Source organism: Pelophylax lessonae (genome assembly GCF_965119305.1).
Source record: "Pelophylax lessonae genome assembly, chromosome: 1".
NCBI lineage: Eukaryota > Metazoa > Chordata > Amphibia > Anura > Ranidae > Pelophylax > Pelophylax lessonae.
In genome coordinates, this window is record NC_138768.1 from 497643622 (window position 1) to 497663149 (window position 19528).

The 19528-nt window shown below is 45.9% G+C and overlaps 1 protein-coding gene across 2 annotated transcripts in view; it reads left to right on the forward strand.

Moving 5' to 3' along the window:
• The window catches only part of MFSD12 (major facilitator superfamily domain containing 12), a 388387-nt gene that overhangs the window by 246320 nt on the left and 122539 nt on the right, over nucleotides 1-19528 (forward strand). The window lies entirely within an intron of this gene.

Below are 19528 nucleotides of genomic sequence, written 5' to 3' on the forward strand. Positions count from 1 at the left end.
GTATATACATACTTGTGTGGGTGGGGTGGGTTTTTTTTTTTTTCGTGTCTTCCCCTTTCTCTGTTTTTTGAATAGAGGTTGTGTGGCGGGGTGGGGGACCGTCAAGGATGGCAGCGGGAAGGGGGATAACCCATAAGGTGACATCAGGCTGTAAGATCATGACCTATAATGTGAGGGGACTTTCCACTCCTCAGAAACGTAGGCGCCTTTTGGGGGACCTGAAACGAGATGCTACGCAAATAGATTTTCTCTATCGCTCATTGACAGACGTAGTCCTCGGTGATACAGCACCTTCGGGTTATGTCGCCTCCACAGGAGTAGGACTAGACAGGAAATAAAATGCTCTGGCCACACCCTAGGGGCAGTCCCCGAGGGTATATCCTCTCTCTCTCTCTGCCACAGCAAATCAGTTTTTTTCTGTCTAGTCAGGAGTAAGGACCTAGATACCTTGCTGGGATCTTCGGTCCTGGCAGGATTTTTTTCTTAAAAAGATTTTAGACAGCTTTTTTTCTCCAGTGTTCCTGTGAGATCTTCAAGCAAGAAAGCTGAACTGGGCGACGGGCTGGATGTTGAGATCCGGTGGTCACCCCAGTTCAGCCTACGAGCACGTGCAGGCCATAGCTCTGCGCTGGGTCGGCCGCGACATAGTCCCACTGGAGGGACTGACCCTGCGAGTTAAACGTCTCGCTGAAACGCCAAGGACCATGAGTCACGGCGTCCGTATTGGTCGACAGCCCTCCCGCCCCGGTGGAGAGGGGTACTGTCAGGAGTTGGCGCCCGCCTGGTTCCGGTATGGTGAGTAGTATGTTCCCCCTTTTCCCCCTGACGGGTCTTGTGGTGAACGCGGGCCCCTCTCTGTATGGTAAGGATGAGTTCCCCTCTATCCTATAACATGGCACAGATCCCCCTACTTTGAGTGTGATTTTTATGTGAAAAAAGCCAGGAGGCTTGGTTTGGGAGCTGACAATCTAATTGTAAATATGTTAAAAGATTGTAATCAGTGGCAGTACGGTAATCTTACTGTGATATACAAGTATCCTACCAGTCAGAAGCCACGGACATGTAAACTGCTTTCCAAGTCAGGTCTCCAGCAATAGCAGGCCTTCCGATGGCCATGCGGTCCGCCAGGGTCCGGTACCGCCGACCAGGCTAATTCCCCATGTAAAGAAGGTGTTGTGATGCTCTGTAGTCATGCCGCTATTCGGTACAGCCGCCGCCATTGCTTGCTAGATCGCACGGGGCCGCCATTTTGGCGTAGCCTCGTGTCTCCAGCATGGGGGCGGCCATGTTTGAGGTGATCCAAACACCTCGTGGAGCTAGGGGAGGCGCCGGAAGGCGTATGGATGGGCGGAGCCGCCTCCTTTCTTCCCGGGCAGCCAGCCAAGAGACTTCCTGTCGATTCGAGACAGTGCTGAGACAAGTGCAGTGGAAAACTCTGAGCATCAATTGGTGAGCCTGGGGGTCTATCTCTCTCTCTCTCGCTCGATAGGGGTCCCGGAGCAGCTAATACTGAGGGGCTTTGTGGCGCTGGGGGTCTAAAAAAAAAAAAAAGTTTTATTTTTGGATGGAATTTTCCGGGTAGTAACTGGAATTATCATGGACCCTGCCACACAAGCACCCCCACCTGTTTCCCTCTAGGGGACCACGGGACCCGCCGGTGCACAGAGTATAGACGCATTTACATCAGTTTTGGAGTCTTTGGTGGCTCAGGTGGAGACGGCCTGTCAGGGACGGGGGTCAAGAAAGCGACCCCCGCCTACCCTTATATCATCTGACACCTCTGACTCAGATTCAGAGATGGTCACTGCAGCTGCAGGTCCCTCTGCAAGGGCTGTTATCTCAGGTAAAACTCCCTCAGACAGTGAGGAGGACGTTCATTCTTCCGCCATAATTCAGGAAGAAGCATTGGTGGACGCACTAGTTGTGGCGGTGCGGGAAACCTTAAGACTTGAGGTTTTACTGGCAGAGGCAACTGAAACAGATTCCCTTTGGTACTAACAAGCCCATCAAAACGGTGAAGGTTTTTCCTGTACCCAAGTGTTTTGGTAATAAAATTAAAGGAGAATGGGAGCATTCTAAGCGTACCTTTTACGATTTCCAAGCGTATTGCTAGACGCTATCCGTTTGAGGAATCCCTCATTAAGAAATGGACGGTACCACCAGTGGTGGATCCACCTATTTCCAGGCTGAATAAAGCCACGGTTATCCCAGTGGAGGACACTTCGTCCTTTAAGGATCCGGTGGATCGAAAGATGGAAGCGGAGTCCCGCACTATCTTCTCCCTGATAGGGTCAGCATTTAGACCAGTAATTGTTATTGGTCTAGTTTCCCAGACACTAACGGAATGGGCGAGATTGGTACGCCAAGACCTGAGGGGAAAAGATATCCCCCAGGGAACATCTGATTTGATGGAACAGATTATACAAGGGCTACAATTTGTCTGTGACGCAGCCTTGGATGCTACCCCCCTATTAGGGCATGCATCTATGTCAGCGGTAATCCTCAGACGTGTGCTGTGGTTAAAATGCTGGTCAGCTGACCTAGGTTCCAAAAAGACCTTGACGAATCTCTCCTTTCAGGGGAATCGCCTATTTGGGGCCACCCTAGATGAGATCATTAAGGATGCCACTGGGGGCAAGAGCACTTTCTTGCCACAGGCTGCTAAAGCTAAGGGACCTCGCAACAAGCGAGGACCTTTCTTTACCGCCCATAAAGGGTTCGCACGCCCGGCTGGAACAAGCGGGAAAGGCAAGACTCCTCCAGGAGGGTTCAAGAAGGGCTGGTCGGACAAACAGAGGACCGACTCAGCCAAACCCGAAGCAAAGGATTACACAGCCTGAAGGTGCGCCCCCACCCGGTTTGAGGGTGGGGGGACGTTTTCACCGGTATTCACGACATTAGATCGAGCATCGACTACTGCTACCGGTGCGATTCTTCCCTTCCAACATTTAAGTACTACAGGGAGCGGTAGTCACCGTTCCCTGAACAGATCTTTTCCTTTACCTTTTCCTAAGATTAGTCACAATTCCCCACAGGAATCGGATCTGGTTGACCAGACAGACCAAGAAGCCTCTAGCCAGGTGACTTCAGTCCCTGAGGTTCAACCAGGAAAGATCACCGTTCCTGATAGGAATCAGGTGTCTGATAAATGTGTGGGAACAGAAAACGACCAGACTTTCTCGGATGGTCGGGACCAGATAGCTCTAGGGACGCCTGGTCCAGATCCAGTCAGTGCCAGTGCTCCTAGAAATTCTAGGCTGGCCTCGTCAAGCCGGCCTGGCCGACTTGGACTTGCTAGTCGCGGACGTTCCGTGGGAACTTCGTCTCAGGGAGTATCTGCGGTCTCAAGGACCAATCTACCATCGTGCTTTACAGTCGCTGGTTTTAATGGCCTGGCCATTGAGACCCAAGTACTGAAGGACAGAGGGTTGTCAGCTTGTCATTCCTACCCTTATTAAAGCAAGGAAAGCGACTTCCAGCAGAGTCTATTATCAAACATGGAAGACTTATATCGCGTGGTGCGAATCTTTAGGATTTCCTCCACGCACCTATTCGGTGACTCGAATATTGGCCTTTTTGCAAAAAAGGGGTTGAGCAGAAACTAGCCTTGAGCACCATCAAGGGTCAAGTTTCAGCATTAGCAATCTTCTTTCAGAAACCTTTAGCTACCAAGTCCTTGGTGCGGAATTTCATCCAGGGGGTGCGGCACCTGGCTCCACCAGTCCGCGCGCCCTTACCGCCCTGGGATCTTAATTTGGTTTTGTCGGTTCTACAGAAACCTCCTTTTGAAAACATCAGGGAGATTCCCTTGCTTACTTTATCCCAGAAGGTGGCCTTCTTGGTGGCTATCACTTCTGCACGCAGGGTGTCAGAACTGGCTGCTTTATCATGCCAGTCCCCTTGGTGATTCATAGGGATAAGGTAGTACTTCATCCTAAGCCATCCTTTCTTCCAAAGGTGGTTTCAGATTTTCATCTGAATGAAGATATTGTACTACCTTCCTTGTGTCCTCAGCCCAATCATCATCGGGAACATGTGTTGCATTCCTTGGATGTGGTTCGGGCAATCAGGGTATACCTGAAGGCTACGGAATCGTTCCGTAAGACGGATTCACTTTTTGTGATCACGGATGGCCCCAGAAAGGGGTTGCCTGCATCTGCCGCGACTATTGCCAAATGGATTAGACAGACGGTGGTACAGGCTTATTCTATTAAGGGTCGGAGTCCTCCGTTCCCTGTTAGGGCGCACTCCACTCGAGCGCTCAGTACTTCCTGGGCCTTTCGCCATCAGGCGTCAGTGGTCCAGGTATGTAAGGCGGCCACCTGGTCGTCGGTACATACCTTTACAAAATTTTATAAAATTGATGTGATGGCATCGGCGGATGCCTCATTTGGCCGCAAGGTTTTGCAGGCCGCAATTTGAGGAGACCGGTGGTCTACCTCGAGGGTTTTTTTCTGTTGAAAAATTTTTTGTGGAGTCTCATCATTGAGGATGAGCATTGTAAAACTTCTAGTTGGCACCGGTTGGGCCTTCTAGATTGGATTTAATTTCCATTTCTCCCACCCCTCATTTGTGGTACTGCTTTGGGACGTCCCGAAGGTGCTGTATCACCGAGGACTACGTCTGTCAATGAGCGATAGAGAAAAATGGATTTTTGTAAAATCTTACCGTAAAATCCTTTTCTCTTAGCTCATTGACAGACGTAGTACCCGCCCCTCTGTTTTGGAGTTGGGTTAAATTCTCTAAACACTGCTTTGTGACATAACTGATTTGCTGTGGCAGAGAGAGAGAGGATATACCCTCGGACTGCCCCTAGGGTGTGGCCAGAGCATTTTATTTCCTGTCTAGTTCTACTCCTGTGGAGGCGACATAACCCGAAGGTGCTGTATCACCGAGGACTACGTCTGTCAATGAGCTAAGAGAAGGATTTTACGGTAAGATTTTACAAAAATCCATTTTTATCCAGGAGACATATTTCTGTAAAGATGCAGTACCAAAATTTTGCAATAAGGACTTTACATGGGCTTACCATGCTACATCTCCTATTGCCAAGTCAAAGGGAGTGAGTATCTTAATATCAGGTTCTCTGACCTGGACTTTAAAAGAAGAACTGGCGGACCCAATGGGCAGGTTCGTGATGGTTAAGGGGTGTATAGGACGTGTAGAGGTAACCCTCTTGAATGTATACTTTCCCAACTACGATCATGTAATATTCTTACAGAAATTGCTTCCAGTTGTACTGGAATTCCGGGAGGGGCATTTAGTAATGGGAGGCGACTTTAATTACGCCCCGGAACCACTGATAGATACATCCAAGAAAACCTCATGCATGTCATTTGCAAAGTTACGAAAGATGCAGCGAGAGATTTCCCTCCTGGGTCTCATCGATCCGTGGAGATTGATGCACCCAGGAGAGAGAAATTATACTTTCTATTCTCCAGTTCACGATGCATATAGCCGGATAGACAGAATTTTGGTCACTCAAGCAGACTTGTCTCTGGTGATAGACTCAGATATAGGGGATTTTTCAATCTCCGATCATTTCCCAGCGTACGTGAGTATAGAGTGGGAATCGAAGATATGTAGCCTAAGGTCATGGCGAATAAACGAGACGATGTTACCATCTCCGGAAGCTGAGGGGGCGATAGATGAGGCGTTAAATAATTATTTTACAGAAAATACATTGGATTCGCTTTCACCCTCAGTTATCTGGGAAGCACATAAGTGTGTCATAAGGGGGGTATTGATTCAGTTGGGTTCACAGCGTAAGAGAGCGAGAGGCGAAAATTAGAGAATATATATATCCAAGATAGAACAGTTGAGTAGACAACACAAGAGAACACTTGCAGAAGCTCAGTTCATTCCACTCACGCAAGAAAGGGAGGAATTGAACCATATGCATTTTCAAAAGACAATGCGAAATATGCTGTGGATGAAAAGGTACTTTTACGAGTATGCAAATAAACCAGGCGTGATGTTGGCACGAGCATTGAGGGGCCCAAAAAGACGAACTCAAATTTTACGTATCCGAAATACAAAAGGAGGGGAGGGTATATACATCGGCCGATATAGCAGAAGAGTTCTGCTCCTTTTATCGGTCATTGTATAACTTACCGGAAATAGGGGGAAAGAAAATCTTAGATAAAGGGAAGCAGGTAGAGAAGTACATACGGGATTCGGGCATGCGTACACTAACAGAGGAGCAAGCACTTGCACTAGAAGGTGAGATATCGGGGGAGGAGCTATCTGCTGCACTCTCACAGACCAAAGCACACAAAGCTCCCGGTCCGGATGGCTTTACTTTAATTTATTATCAGAGATTTTGGGAGCGTTTAAAGAACCCTCTATTGCTACATTTTAATGAAGTTGGAAGAGGAGCAACTTTCCCGTTGGATTCTCTGAGGGCGCATATCATCTTAATTCTTAAAGAAGAGAAAGATCCTTTGTGTTGTGGTAGCTACCGCCCGATATCTTTGATAAATGTAGATACTAAACTGTATTCGAGAATATTAGCAAACCGACTCCTACCACATATAGCAGACCTGGTCCATTTCGACCAAGTGGGTTTTGTCCCTACCCGGGAGGCCCGGGATAATACAATCCGAGCCATAGACTTAATACATTTGGCACGTATATCACGGAAGAAGTTGGTTCTCTTAGCTGCAGATGCAGAGAAAGCCTTTGACAGGGTTGCGTGGGATTTTATCCGGGCCACCCTGTCATATATAGGCTTGGGCCCGCAAATGCTGCAATTTATCTTGGCACTCTATACAGTTCCCACAGCGGCGGTCAGGGTAAATGAATGGAGGTCAAATTATTTCCCAATCTCTAATGGCACCCGACAGGGGTGTCCATTGTCCCCGCTTATATTTATTCTGTGCCTGGAACCTCTACTGTGTAGGATACGGAGTTCGCCGGATATAATAGGAATACAAAGTGGGGGTGAACAACATAAGGTGGCCGCTTTTGCGGATGACCTTTTTATTCTTTGCTACCAACCCAGCCCTCTCGCTTCCAAATATTTTGGAAGCCCTTAAAATCTACAGTCGGTTCTCTAATTATAAAATAAATTTAGCTAAATCAGCTGCACTTAATGTATCTTTATCTAACCAAGAAGAAAAATCACTTCGAACAGCGTTTCCGTTTCAATGGGCCTCAGACACGTTGAAATACCTAGGGATTCAGCTTACGGCAGACCCCTTAGAACTATATAGAAAGAACTACCTTCCATTGCTAGGCAAGATTAAGGCAGACCTTAGAGCATGGCAGCTTTTAGCATTGTCTTGGTTCGGGCGTTGTAGTGTAATCAAGATGAATGCGCTACCCCGAATCTTGTATATAATGCGGGCAATTCCGATCGCGGTGCCAAAAGAATTTTTTCAATCAATTAAAGGTTTATTTCGTACATCTGGGCAAATAAGTCCCAGAGAATTAAGATGCAGACGCTGTCCTTGCCTAAAGCAAGAGGTGGTATTGGATTGCCAGATATCTTGAGATATTATAGGGCAGTCCATATGGTAAGAGTAACAGACTGGCATTGTAATAAATTTACCAAACGTTGGGTTGATCTGGAGAATGGGGAAACAGGACAGTTAACTCCTCCAGCCCCGTGGTCGGTTTTTGAACCGAAAGATGCCATCCTTAAACATCCGACAGTAGGAGCAACTATAAAGGAAACGAGGAGAATTCAATCTCATTGGAGGGTAGCCCCAGGCCTGTCCCCAATGACACTGATCTTGGGGAACCCAGATTTTCTCCCGGGGTGTATAAATGCCAGAATTCGTAGGTGGGCACAGGAAGGTAGAAGGTGCCTCTTCGATATATGGCAAAATGGCCCAATGCCCTCTCTGGAAGAACTCAGGGTGGGCCCAGGAGAATCGCTGGATTACTTTAGTGTTTATCAGTTATATAACTATATCAGATCAGTCCAGCAGAAAGGGTATGTAGCACGAGATCTGACTGACTTTGAAAGTATGTGTAGATCGGGCAATTCGACGGGTCACTTGATTTCAGTGTTTTATACCCAGTTGTCAGAGGATGAAGGGGACCAGCAATTATTGTTTATACAAAAATGGGAGCAGGAGTTAAATAGCGTATGGTCAAAAGAGCAAATAAGATGCTGAGATTGGTGCACCAATCCTCACTGGATAGCAAAATTCAAGAAACAGGGTATAAAATTCTAACCAGATGGTATAGAACTCCATCAATACATAGAATAGATGAGACGGTGTCAGGAAAATGTTGGCGTTGTGAACTGGAGGATGGAAATATGTTGCATATCTTTTGGGGGTGTACAAGAGTTCGCCCATTCTGGACAAAAATAGCAGCAGCTATAAAACTCATGACTAATGTAGATATATTAGACGATCCCGCAATGTGTCTGCTACATTTAACAAAAATCTCAATAAAGTATAGGAAATCCTTGACTCTGCGTCTTCTCAATGCGGCAAAAGCATGCATACCTATCTTCTGGAAACAGACACTGACTCCTACTTTCGAGTTGTGGCGCTCGAAGGTCAATGAGATTTTCAAAATGGAAGAATTATCTGCCGTATTGGGAAATAGAGGATCAGGTTAAGATGAGATGGAGACCTTGGGTGCAATACTTGGAAGCTAATTCTTCTTCTTAATAGGAGTATGAGAGGGGGCTACCCTTAGATGTTCCTGATCCAGCTTGCCAAGGGACGGTCCCCATACCCCACAAGGCTTACTGTAATATAGAATGAGTTAAATATACAGAGAAATGCGGGGAATGCTGGGATTTTTTATTTTTTTTTGCTATGGCTGTGGGAGGGGGAGGGTAGGAAGAGGGGGGGGGGGGTGGGGGGTTTTGTGAAATATTTTGATGTATGTGTGGAATGTATGTATAAAAATTCCAATAAAGATATAAATTGGAAAAAACATGTACAGTTAGTATATTGTAATATAAAGGCTAGCAATTTAAAGTGGAACTTCACTTTCTCAATCAACATAGACTATTTTTAATTCTTATGCTGCTAGCATTAGTAAGAAGATAGGAAAGTTTATCATATTTACTTGTTTTTACATTTCTTTAGTTACTTCCTAGTTTCCTTGCCTACGCAAATGATGTCATATATATACTAGGAGTCTTCAGGAGAGGAGGGAGGGTTCTCAGCTCAGCCAATGCCTGAGCTAAGGGCAGATGGATTCCAGGAAGTAATTGATACATTATCTAACCTTACTCAAGATGGCCATGACCAGAAATGCTAGGGGGTGCTTTCCAAATGATGGGGTTTGTTTTGATCCTGTAGCAGAGCAGTAGTTTTTTGCCTCCGTCCCTGTGTATCTAAAATGGGGGAAATTGCTTGGTGCCTCGGGCCAAGAAGTGGAGTGGGACTTTTACGGGCAAGTGAGTTTACACACAATTTATAAAAGATAATCAAAAATATTTATTTATGTACAATGTTAGGATACAATTATTTGTACTTATATCCAGTGCATAGGTGTTTGGGTTATAGACCCAAAGTGTGTTTAGAGGAAGGTAAAGTTTTGGAAAATATCCGTGACATAGGTGAAAAGGGTGACTTTTGTTTTTGGACGTTGTTCTCTGTTTTTTCCAGGCTTGTTGCTTGGAAAAATCTGTTCACAGAGATCCAACTATAGGTCCAAGGCGTGTTTGTCCAACGCGTTTCGGCTACTGGGTAGCCTTTTTCAAGGATTATGTGGTTATCACCAATTCTGTGGAAATAGTGATAAATATTATTTTTATCCTTTATGTATATTTATTAGTATATTTATTGTTTATTTATTGGTATATACATACTTTCTCTGTCTATTCTTGCGAGGCTCTTTGTGTCTGGACAAGTTCGCAGCAGGAACCACTATGGTGCAGCCTGAGGAATATATATATGTATACATTATGTATAATGTATTTAGTAAGTTTCTAGGTTTGTATACGTTTGAATTATGTCTGACAACTTACTATATGGTTGTCTTCCAATGTTCTTACGGTTATTGAGTGCAGGGATTGGTATCCTATTCTTTTGCTGAATGGATCTAAGGATACATGTATATAATATCAATTATTGTGTCGGGTATAGGAGTAGGTTTTAGTTGGTTTCTAAGGTGAGGTACTTACAATCAAAGTAGCCTGTTTCACCTTAATATGGATATTCTGGATGTTTTTTCTTTTTTCTTTGGTATAAGGTACTGAAAAATATTCCCAGATCTTTTGTAAGAATACTTGTGCATATATATATACGTATTTGTACATGCATATATACAGGCATAAGCATATAGGCTTACTCTTATGTAGTAGATACGTAATCAAGGGGCGAAAAAGCCTTTGTCCTCCCGCACAATCATTGAAAAAATAGTCATAGGTATTCAGTCTTGATAGACTTTCTGTTATAAATAGAGTACATAAGGTCCAGTGAGCTTGTAAGTGCAAGTTTATTTGTGGGTGACTTGTGATATTTACAGTGGATGGTGTATCATCCTTTGGAAAACTTACTGTTTTAGGTGGTTTGTTCCTCGTGCTGCCGTTCTGTCTTCTCCAGTCCCTTCAGTGTGAAGGAGTAGTGGAGAGACGCTGGTTCCCCGGCTGGTTCCCTCGGGCGCATGCGCAGTAACCGGAGATCGCGTCTATTGCGTAAGAAGCCTAGTACGTGCGGGACCTACGGCGCCTGCGCGACAGGCTTTATAAGGCCGGGGAACCAGCGTCTCTCCACTACTCCTTCACACTGAAGGGACTGGAGAAGACAGAACGGCAGCACGAGGAACAAACCACCTAAAACAGTAAGTTTTCCAAAGGATGATACACCATCCACTGTAAATATCACAAGTCACCCACAAATAAACTTGCACTTACAAGCTCACTGGACCTTATGTACTCTATTTATAACAGAAAGTCTATCAAGACTGAATACCTATGACTATTTTTTCAATGATTGTGCGGGAGAACAAAGGCTTTTTCGCCCCTTGATTACGTATCTACTACATAAGAGTAAGCCTATATGCTTATGCCTGTATAAATGCATGTACAAATACGTATATATATACACAAGTATTCTTACAAAAGATCTGGGAATATTTTTCAGTACCTTATACCAAAGAAAAAAAAAAAGAAAAAAACATCCAGAATATCCATATTAAGGTGAAACAGGCTACTTTGATTGTAAGTACCTCACCTTAGAAACCAACTAAAACCTACTCCTATACCCGACACAATCATTGATATGATATTATATACATGTATCCTTAGATCCATTCAGCAAAAGAATAGGATACCAATCCCTGCACTCAATAACCGTAAGAACATTGGAAGACAACCATATAGTAAGTTGTCAGACACATAATTCAAACGTATACAAACCTAGAAGCTTACTAAATACGTTATACATAATGTATACATATATATATTCCTCAGGCTGCACCATAGTGGTTCCTGCTGCGAACTTGTCCAGACACAAAGAGGCTCGCAAGAATAGACAGAGAAAGTATGTATATACCAATAAATAAACAATAAATATACTAATAAATATACATAAAGGATAAAAATATTTATCACTATTTCCACAGAATTGGTGATAACCACATAATCCTTGAAAAAGGCTACCCAGTAGCCGAAACGCGTTGGACAAACACGCTTTGGACCTATAGTTGGATCTCTGTGAACAGATTTTTCCAAGCAACAAGCCTGGAAAAAACAGAGAACAACGTCCAAAAACAAAAGTCACCCTTTTCACCTATGTCACGGATATTTTCCAAAACTTTACCTTCCTCTAAACACACTTTGGGTCTATAACCCAAACACCTATGCACTGGATAGAAGTACAAATAATTGTATCCTAACATTGTACATAAATATTTTTGATTATCTTTTATAAATTGTGTGTAAACTCACTTGCCCGTAAAAGTCCCACTCCACTTCTTGGCCCGAGGCACCAAGCAATTTCCCCCCGCTTTCCAAATGATTTCTCAGCAATAAAAAAGGATTGGCAACATGGATGGATGGGGGAGATTGCTCTGAATAATGCAAATGAATTAAATAGCATTTTTGGTTTGTGGTGATCAGAAGCAGTGCAGTTCCACCTTAATAAACATTAGCAGATATTAATATTTTTGTATATTGCATGTATAATCTATGCAGGACCAATATCGCTAAAAGACATTCTGGGTGAGCGCAACGGTACAGGTGAGGTAAAGGCAAGCGAGAGAGAAACCCAAGTCCTCTCCTCCCTTTACAATGTGCTTACCCAGGTATGTATGTAAAGGGGAAAGGATCACTGCTACTCCTGACCAGTCATATAACTAAGCCCCGGTGGGAAGGGCGAAATGCATGAGGGTGTTTGGTATGATGTAGGCTGCTCCTTATAGTTTATTTACCTGGGCTGGTTAAGAGTGGAGGCGATCCTTTCCTCTTTACACTTACTAGCTCTTTGGATTGTTAGCAGGATAAGTCCACACCCCATGTTCTGGGACACAGGGATATGCTTTCACTTCTACTTTAAATGCCACCTAAAACATTGTAACAGGTCACAGTAAATATTGACATTAATTACTTTTGAATTTTAATTTCTATGGACATTGCAGACAACTTTGTTTCCTCTTCTTTTAAGACCCCGTTCAGACAGGGGCGACGCGACTTGCTGGGGTGACCTGTGAAGTCGCGGTGCACAGCGACCTCGGCGCGACATGCACGGACTTCATATCATTGAAGTCAATGCAAGTCGCCTCCAGGTCGCTCCTATTAGAACGGGTCCTGTGCTAATCAATGGCAGACGACCCACCGCGACTTGTCAGGCGACCAAGTCGCCTGACAAGTTGCGCTAGTGTGAATAGGGTCTAATAGTCTTTTCATGTGATGAGTTTAAATGTTATATTTAGTTAACATCTGTGCAGTCGGTATTTCTTTCGTTCATTGACGGACAGCTTCATATTTTCTTTGACTCTGGGGTTATGCTGCTTTCCATAGGAGTAGGACTAGGTGGAAACAAAACTTCACTCCCCTAGGGCCGTCCTAGGGGGTATACTTCCCACTTCCTGCTATAGTAGGACTTGAGTTTTTTCCTGCCTAGTCAGGAGTTAGGACCTGGTTTCCTGCTGGGGTGGAATGGAATTTATATATATATATATATGTATATGTATATGTATATGTATATGTATATGTATATGTATATGTGTGTGTGTGTGTGTGTGTGTGTATATATATATATATCTATATATCTATATATATATACACAGTGGGTACGGAAAGTATTCAGACCCCCTTAAATTTTTCACTCTTTGTTATATTGCAGCCATTTGCTAAAATCATTTAAGTTCATTCTTCTTCCTCATGAATGTACACATAGCACCCCATACTGACAGAAAAACACAGAATTGTTGACATTGTTGCAGATTTATTAAAAAAGAAAAACTGAAATATCACATGGTCCTAAGTATTCAGACCCTTTGCTGTGACACTCATATATTTAACTCAGGTGCTTTCCATTTCTTCTGATCATCCTTGAGATGGTTCTACACCTTCATTTGAGTCCAGCTGTGTTTGATTATACTGATTGGACTTGATTAGGAAAGCCACACACCTGTCTATATAAGACCTGCCAGATCACAATGCATGTCAGAGCAAATGAGAATCATGAGGTCAAAGGAACTGCCTAAAAGAGCTCAGAGACAGAATTGTGGCAAGGCACAGATCTGGCCAAGGTTACAAAAAGATTTCTCCTGCACTTAAGGTTCCTAAGAGCACAGTGGCCTCCGTAATCCTCAAATGGAAGACGTTTGGGACGACCAGAACCCTTCCTAGAGCTGGCCGTCCGGCCAAACTGAGCTATCGGGGGAGAAGAGCCTTGGTGAGAGAGGTAAAGAAGAACCCAAAGATCACTGTGGCTGAGCTCCAGAGATGCAGTCAGGAGATGGGAGAAAGTTGTAGAAAGTCAACCATCACTGCAGCCCTCCGCCCGGCGGAAGCCTCTCCTCAGTGTAAGACACATGAAAGCCCGCATGGAGTTTGCTAAAAAACACCTGAAGGACTCCAAGATGGTGAGAAATAAGATTCTCTGGTCTGATGAGACCAAAATAGAACTTTTTGGCCTTAATTCTAAGCGGTATGTGTGGAGAAAACCAGGCACTGCTCATCACCTGTCCAATACAGTCCCAACATTGAAGCATGGTGGTGGCAGCATCATGCTGTGGGGGTGTTTTTCAGCTGCAGGGACAGGACGACTGGTTGCAATCGAGGGAAAGATGAATGCAGCCAAGTACAGGGATATCCTGGACAAAAACCTTCTCCAGAGTGCTCTGGCCCTCAGACTGGGCCGAAGGTTTACCTTCCAACAAGACAATGACCCTAAGCACACAGCTAAAATAACGGAGTGGCTTCACAACAACTCCGTGACTGTTCTTGAATGGCCCAGCCAGAGCCCTGACTTAAACCCAATTGAGCATCTCTGGAGAGACCTAAAAATGGCTGTCCACCAACGTTTACCATCCAACCTGACAGAACTGGAGAGGATCTGCAAGGAGGAATGGCAGAGGATCCCCAAATCCAGGTGTGAAAGACTTGTTGCATCTTTCCCAAAAAGACTCCTGGCTGTATTAGATCAAAAGGGGGCTTCTACTAAATACTGAGCAAAGGGTCTGAATACTTAGGACCATGTGATATTTCAGTTTTTCTTTTTTAATAAATCTGCAACAATGTCAAGAATTCTGTGTTTTTCTGTCAGTATGGGGTGCTATGTGTACATTCATGAGGAAGAAGAATGAACTTAAATGATTTTAGCAAATGGCTGCAATATAACAAAGAGTGAAAAATGTAAGGGGGTCTGAATACTTTCCGTACCCACTGTATATGTGTATGTATATATATATGTGTGTGTATGTATATATATATATATGTGTATATATGTGTGTGTATATATGTGTGTGTGTGTGTGTGTGTGTGTATATATAATATATACATTTTTTTTTTGGGTGATTCTACCAATAATTTTTCTATCGTCCATCGACAGACGCAGCCTCATCTTCATCAGCTGAATGGTTATGCTGCCCCCTGCAGGAGTAGTCTAGGCAGTAAAAAAATGTCCATGGTATGGTGAGTAAATGTGACCCCCCCTCCCTGCCCCTGGTGGCCTTGGAGGAATGTGGGCCCTCTCCTGGGGATGATAGACCTGTACCTCCTAAAAGATCCCCCTGGCCTGCCCTCTACCCGACCTTTGTGCCTGTCTCCCTCTCCTGTCCCCACGGGGGGCCATGTGACTGAGGGGGTAGCGTCGTACCTTGTGGATCCTGTAGGCCTCGTGTTTGTCCCTGGCCGCATGGCTCACTGTGGTCGCCGCCATCTTAAGTGTGGGCAGTGTTCAGCTTATTCCCATTAACTTGTATGGGGCAGCCATTTTCCCTGCGCTTCCTGGTGTAATGTATTGGCAACCATTTTTGTGTGGTCCTCTGTACTGCACTAAGCAGTGTGACCTTTTACATCCAGGCGTGATTGCTTCCTGTGCTTCCGCTTCCTGCTGCTGGCTGAGGTCATTTCCTGTCTTTCTACGTGTTTTGAGGACGATCAGGAGGGTTTCTCTGGCGGTGGTACAGTACTGGGGTCTTTGCGGGCATATCCCTGCACACTCTGCTGTTAGTGTATTTTAAAGGGGGACTCTGCAGACCGCTGTGATTGGTGGTGGGAACCGCGATCGGCGCTTCTGAAAGCGACGGTACTCTGTCCGACTCCCGGACAGTCCGGATCGCAGTTGTTGGCCGCTATTTCAGCAGCTCTGGAAAGCCTGGCAACCAAAGTTTATTTTGTCATGAAAAAGGTTAGCCGGATACACCTGCTGCTTTCTCCATATTTAGTGCCCTCTGATTCAGATGCTGATGTTGGTTCCCCGGATCCCCCCCCCCACCTGAAGGGTCGCTGTCCTCAGTCAGATGGTGACGAGGACCTGTCTTCGTCAGCTGCAGCGCGGGAACGTGCTTTGGTGGAAGCCCTGATTATTTCAGTGCAGGAAACTTTGAAATTGCCTGATGAGCCCACGCCGGAAGGGATGCGGGTGGCTTTTGGCTCCCGCAAGACTCAAATCTGGCAAGGTTTTCCCTTGTCCCGAGACACCTTTTATGATATTGTGAATGATCAGTGGCGGCGCGTTAAGCACATGCTAGTTGTGCCAAAACGCTTTAAACTCTGGTATCCTTTTGCTGATACGGTTTCCAACCGTTGGGACGGTGCCACCTAAAGTGGACCACCCTGTTTCCAGGTTGAATAAATCTACTATTGTGCCTGTGGAAGATTCCCCTGTCTTTGTGTATGTTTTAGTTACACAGACGGTTATGGAATGGATTAGGGCCCTGAAGGGGTCCTTGGAACCTGAAATAGATCCTCTGGAACAGCTGGAACTTTTAGACCAGGTGGCCCAGGCCCTGGTGTTCCTGTGTGATGCGTCCATGGATGCGGCTTCCTCTGGTGGCCAGGGTCTAGGTCAGGGGTCTTCAAACTATGGCCCTCCAGTTGTTCAGGAACTACATTTCCCATCATGCCTAGTCATGTCTGTGAATGTCAGTTTTACAATGCCTCATGGGATGTGTAGTTCCGCAACAGCTGGAGGGCCGTAGTTTGAGGATCCCTGGTCTAGGTTGTGGGAATTGCTCTACGACGCATGGTTTGACTGGTTAGCTGACCAAGCTTCCAAAAAAGCCCTGACAGATCTCCCTTTTCTGGGAGAACGTTTGGTGACACCTTGGATTAGTTTATCAAAGGTCTGACTGGTGGGAAGAGTACTCTTCTTCAATCCTCCAAAGGTAAAACACCCTGTACTAAGCGGGGTCCTTTACTGCTCACAGATGTTTTTTTCATGCCTCCGGGGTGCAAGAAAAGGCTAAGCCGTTCAGGGCTAAAAAGCATTGGAGCAAGCCCAAAGTCATCAGTTCGGTACTGTGGACCAGTTCTCCTTAGCATCAAGGGGGCGCCCTCACCCATCTCAGGGGTGGGGGGACATCTGCGCTGCTTCCAGGAACCCTGAACTTCCTTCATTCAGGAAAATTGGGTTCGCGAGCTGGTGTGTTCCCGGGGGACAGTTTTTTTTTTTCAGGCAAATCTTCACCTGTCTCCAGAGTGTTTGAAGGGTCTTCGGGAAGCTGTGCAGGATCTCCTGGCTCAAAAGGTGATCGTGCCGGTTCCACCACAGGAATGCTCTCAAGGTTTCTATTCAAACCTGCTTGCGGTACCCAGAAAGGAGGGCAGGTGCATCCCATCCAGGATCTCAAGGCACTGATCCGCTTTGTGCGGGTGCAGAAGTTTCAAATCGAGTCCATTCGGCCAGTGGTGGCATCATTGAACCAGGGCAATTTTATGGCCTCCATCGATATCAAGGATGCGTATCTCCACATCCCCATATTCGAGGGACATCAAAGATTCCTCCGCTTTGCGGTGGCAGAGGAGCATTTTCAATTTGTGGTGTTACCCTTTGGTCTCGCCTCCGCTTCCAGAGTTTTCATCAAGGTTCTGGCCCCGGTGCTGGCTTTGTTACATCAGCAAGGTATCTAGATTGCGGGATATCTGGGCGATCTTCTGTTGCGAGCAGTTTCCTATTCGGATCTGTTGGGCAACCTCTCTATTACAGTTCAGACCCTTCAGGAATTCGGGTAGACGATCCATTTCCAGAAATCTGCTCTGACGCCATCCGTACGGGTCACTTTTCTGGGGATGACTCTCAACTCTGTTGTGGCGAGGGTCTTTCTTGCCTTAGACAAGCTTCAGAAGCTGCAAAGGTTAAGTAGGTTGCTGATGGAAACTGATCAGACTTCCTTGCGGACTTGCATGAGGGCCCTGGGCCTGATGGTGTCAACCTTCGAAGCAGTCCCGTTTGCTCAGTCTCACTCGAGACCTTTTGCAGAATGAGATTCTGGCAAAGTGGAACAGGGATCCTCGGTCATTGGACCAGAAGATTCGTCTGAGCCATCTCACGAATCAAGTCTGTCCTGATGGATCCAGTCACCTTTTCTGTGCCAGGGCAAATCATTCCTACCATTGTTCTGGACGGTGGTGACCACGGACGCCAGCCTGTCGGGCTGGGGTGGAGTGCTGGGGAAACTTTGTGCCCAGGGGACTTGGGCAGCAGAGTAGTCCCCCTTGCCGATCAATATTCTGAAGCTGAGGGTGATCAGGCTCTGCCTGCTCCATTGGACGAGTCGGCTTTGCGCCTCTCTGGTTTGGATACAGTCGAACAATGCCACGGCTGTGGCTTACATCAATCATCAAGGGGGCACCAAGAGTGCCCTGGCGGCCAGGGAGGTGGCAGAGATTCTGGTTTGGGCGGAAGCCAATGTTCCGACTCTCTGCAGTCCATATCCCGGGTGTGGAAAATTGGCAATAAGATTACCTGAGTCGTCAGGTGTTGGCTCAAGGGGAATGGTCCCTTCATCCAGAAGTGTTTCACCTCTTGTGTGCCCGGTGGGGGACACCTGAGGTGGATCTGTTTGCATCTCGCCTCAACAGGAAAGTTCAGCGGTTTGTGGCCCAAGTCTTGAAATCCTCTGGCCGACGCCACAGATGCTCTGGTGGCTCCTTGGAACTGATATTTCCTTATTTATGCCTTTCTTCTGCTCGTACTCCTGATGAGGTTTCTTCGCCCGGTGGCAGGGGAAGGCATTCCGGTCGTTCTGGTGGCACCAGACTGGCCTCGGCGGTCTTGGTACGTAAAACTGGTTGTGGATCCTCCATGGCCACTTCCTCTACAGGAAGATCTGTCTCAAGGGCTGATCTTCCATCCTGCTTTACGGTCGCTGGCTTTAACGGCCTGGCTGTTGAAAGCAAGGTGTTGAGGGATAGAGGTCTTTCTGACCTAATGTTTCCTACCCTTTTGAAGGCCAGGAAATTTACATCTAGTAAGATCTAACATCGTACGTGGAAATCGTAAATTTCATGGTGTGAATAGCTGCAGCTGCACCATCGCTTTTCTATAGCTAGGGTTTTGGCTTTTTTACAAAGAGGTTGAGCAGCAATTAGCGTTGGGCACTATCAAGGGTCAGATGTCTGCCTTGGCCATTTACTTCCAACGACCGTTAGCTACAAATGGCTTGATTCGCACTTTTATTCAAGGGGTGCGTCATCTGGCTCCTCCAAGGAGATCCTCGTTACCACCGTGAGATCTCAATCTGGTTTTGTCTGTTCTTCAAAAGCCTCCCTTTAAGTTGGGGAGATTTCTCTGCTTTTCTTGTCGCAGAAGTTTGCCTTCTTAGTGGCTATTACTTCTGCTCATAGAGTATCTGAGTTGGTGATGCTGTCCTGTAGTTCACTTTATTTGGTGGTCCAGAGGGATAAAGTGGTCCTCCGACCTAATCTGCCTTTTCTCCTCCCGAAGGTGGTGTCAGATTTTCATTCACCTTAATGAAGACATTGTGTTTCCCCTTCCTTATGTCCTAAGCCTAAGCATCCCAAGGAAATTGCCTTGCATTCCTTGGATGTGGTCCGGGCGATGAGTTTCTGACGGTTATTGAGTCCTTAAGAAAATCAGACTCTTTGTTCTTACGGACAGTCCTCACAAAGGTTTGGCTGCGTCTGCTGCAACCATTT